The following is a 3,848-nucleotide window of genomic DNA, read 5'->3' on the forward strand; positions in this document are numbered from 1 at the left end:
CCGTCCAGGTTAACAGAGATCCAGTGTTCTCCTGAGCTTGCCCAAAGTCCTGGGAGCCAGGGCAGAGCAACAAAGAAAAGCAATGTGCTCTATGGGACCCTGAGATGGCGCTGTTCTTTGAATTCTAAGGTGATTATATTTGACATCCAGTTTTAGATTTTCCCATCCAGAGCCAGGCAGAGTAGTGTGCACCTGTAACTCCAGCGATTTGAAGTTGGAGAAAGGGGGGCAGAAGAAATGACTCAGTGGATAAGAGCACTGAACTGCTTTTCCAGAGGTCCTGAGTTCACTTCCCAGCAACCACAGGGTGGCTCACAACCATCTGTAATGGGATCTGATGGCCTCTTCTGATGCGTCTGAAGATAGCAATGGTGTACTCACAAACATACAATAAATAAAAACGTTTTTTAAAAAAAGTTGAAGAAAAGATAATCAGGAGTTCAAGGTTATTTTCAGCTACTTAGTGAGTTTGAGGTAAGCCTGGGCCATGTTAGACTCTTCTCTTAAAAACAAGATCAACCTTTTGGGTAGTACCCCATGTGGGGTATAGGAGAGAGGAACTAGAGTGTGTCTTGGAGAGAGCTGTTGGGAGCTCTGGCAGCAGAAGTTGCTGGACTTGGAGTGGTTACCACATACCTAGCCTTCTGATTCCCATATTCCAGTGTGCACTGCCTCTGTCCCTCTAGGATAGCTTCCTCCTGGTAAACTGAGGTTGGTGGCTTTATACTGTGACCCCAGGACTCTTCTGGAGTCTGGCCCCTCAGCAGTTAGCTCCATTCAGGGTCCACAATGGCATCCAGTTCTCCCTAAATGGAGGTAAAGAAATCCACCCTCACAGAAGTCCAGAAATATATGACTGATTTTAAATGTGATACTGGTCTGGGGGGGGGCATTACTACCAAGGACAAGACTGGAACAGCTAGAGAAATCCACATACGGACTAGACACTAATTAGTATTAAGTTTTATTCATTGTCTTTGGGTTGTGCTCAAATGGCTTCACTTTTTAAAAAGTAGGTTATCTGCCTATCAAACAAAATGCCGATATTTCGATGCAAATGTAGAGAAATGTTGAACATTGCATTTGAGTGTTCATGGATACTTCTGAAATTTTTTCTTCTAAGTTTGAAAAAAGGAAAAAAAAACATACATAGCAGTCAGGAGGATGTTAAATGAAGATGGTATATAAGTGAAGCCATTGGGAAAAAATATGCCTGGCACTTTGTTGCAGGTTGGTAAGGGGCAATGGATTCTAGTGTATCATGTCTACCTGGCTTATGGTTACTTACAAGGAAGGGTGGCTCTCCCTTTGCTGTGCTTTTGGTACCAGGATCTATAACTGATGCTGATGGGAACTAAACCCAATGCACACATCTCAGCTCCTTCCAAAGGCACCAGACCTGAATCTTGGATGTCTTTGCACAGGCTGTCGTGTCCGGGCTCTGTCCTCAGACACACTGGGCTGGTGAGAGGGTGATCACCTTCTGAGTTAGACCTTAGAGACTAATGGTATAAGTGCATTTAAAGGTGATAATCACCCTACATGCCTAAGTGGGCAGGGCAGATAGCTGGTGCCAAAAGCCTAACTAGCCTTGAGTTCTGCTTTACTTCATGCTAGCCCTGGAGTCAAGCCAACCCCGGCCTCTCAGATTCCTTATCTGTTCTTACATACACTCCAATGAACCCTGCCCCAGGTCAACAAGGACAGTGCCTTGAACCTGACAGCTCATCTGCTTCTGACATATCCAGTTTCAGTTCACTCGCTGCTGGGCAGGACAACCTCAGGACTCTCAGTATTCCCTAAACCCATGGGTCTTTGTGTTCCAGGGACAACTGGTTGACCTCAATCCTTGCCTCATGATATCTGTAGACTCCACCTTTCTGCCTACACTTCTGTGTGGCATTGGATTTTCACATACGCCATCTCACACAAGAACAGGCTGAATCTAGAGGATGTATACTGTATGTTTCATTCTATCAAGCAGCCACATGGTTTTAAATTAAGTTAAACATTTAACTTAACTTAACATTTAAAGTTTTTAACATTAAGTTAAAGAGACCTGCAAAAATACAACCGGGTCTTTACTCATTTACTGCTTTGAGAATCATAGTTATGTTTTATAAACATACTAGATGTTCACATATAGTAGGGTTTTTTTTTAAGGTCTGTTCATTTACCCATCAGTCTTAAAGACTTATTTTTGACCGGACTTAGAAGCGGAAACTTTCAGTTTACATCTCTTGGCAATCTGTTCCTGAAGTTTTTCTTTGGTTTTCTTCATTCTCTTGGCCAGAACATTAGCGCATTGTGAAGCCTCCTCATGTTTCTAAGTGTGCTGTCTTCAGCGTGACATTTGGGCATTTGTGTTGCAGGACAGTGGAGTCTCAGGACCCTGAATCTTGGGAGCATTGGTCCTGGATCTCTCAGATTCTTAGTCTAAGGGCTTCTGACAGCATCTTCTTTAGAGACACTGGCAAGCCTTCAGAGGCTTCTGGATTTGGGACCCCAGTTTCTAAGGCACAGTAGTATCTGTCAGTCCAGGGCTACCCTTTTCTCTCATCTGTATGTCTGTTTGTTCATTACAATGACCAAGTTGCAAACATTCAGAGTGGCATCCTCAAGCAGTCTTGCCCTTCTATCTCCAGTTCTTCTTAGTTTATAACAGGAACTTCCCTTACTCAACTGCAGGTGCACTCTGCTATGGGTAGAGACACCTTGCTTCATAGGAAAACCTTGTTATGTGGTTTGGACCACACAACTCCTCCACTCTCCACCCAGAACATCACCAGCTACTTCTGTGCCCGTGTGATGCTCACAGAAAGTACAAAGCTTGTGGTCATCATGTACTTCAGTGAGTTTCTGACAGCTGGTGGCTGGGAAGGAGATATTCAGTGTCATGTTGGCACTGCTGACTTGCCTAGGAGGCACCACAAAAAAAATTCACCATTTTCATTTTATGTGGAAGGAGTTTAAACTTTTTTATTATTTGTTTTATGTATATGAGTGTTTTGTTTGTACCAAGTACATACCAGCTGCCCACAGAACCCAGAAAAGGGCATCAGAGCCCCTGGAACCAGAGTTACAGATTGTTGTGAGATGCCCTTGTAGGAATTGAGAATCAAATTCAGGTTCTCTGGAAGAGTAGCCTGTGTCTCTAATCGCTGGACATTTTTCCATCACACTTTTAAAATTAATTATTTTATGTGTATAGGTGTTTTGCTTGTATGTTTTGTGTGTACCATATTCATAAAGTGTTCAAGGGGCCAACAGAGGGCTTTAGATCCCCTGAGACTAAACTTGCAGGCAGTTGTGTGCAGCCATGTGGGTGATGGGAATTGAACCCAGGTCTTCTGGAAGAACAACCTATGCTCTTAGCCACTGAACCATTTTCCCAACCCCATCACTGCTATTTTTATTTAAGTTAGAAACATTTTTCTTTTGACTTTTAAAAAGGCAAAAATTGATAAAGGTGATCCACACAAAGAACTTTCCAGGTCCTAAACAACTTGTAAGAGAACTACTCATTTGGAAGTTCCCTGCATGGGCTATCCGTATGGTGGAAAAGCATTGTTTTTAGACAGGTTCTTACTCTGTTAGTCTCATCATAGCCCTGACTGACTTGGAATTCACCCTGTAGACCAGGCTGGTCTTAAACTCACAGAGATCTGCCTCTGCCTCCACCTATGCCTCAAGTGCTGGGATTAAAGGTATGTGCCACTATATCTAGAATGATAAAAAATTTTTTTCAGCCATAAAGAAAAATGAAATTTTGTCATTGGCAGGATGTGCTCTGTGGAATAAGCCAGATTCAGAGAGAATCTTACTTGTGGAATCTAAATTCTGTCATC

This window comes from Mus caroli, chromosome 13 (genome assembly GCF_900094665.2).
Source record: "Mus caroli chromosome 13, CAROLI_EIJ_v1.1, whole genome shotgun sequence".
Classification (NCBI taxonomy): Eukaryota; Metazoa; Chordata; class Mammalia; order Rodentia; family Muridae; genus Mus; species Mus caroli.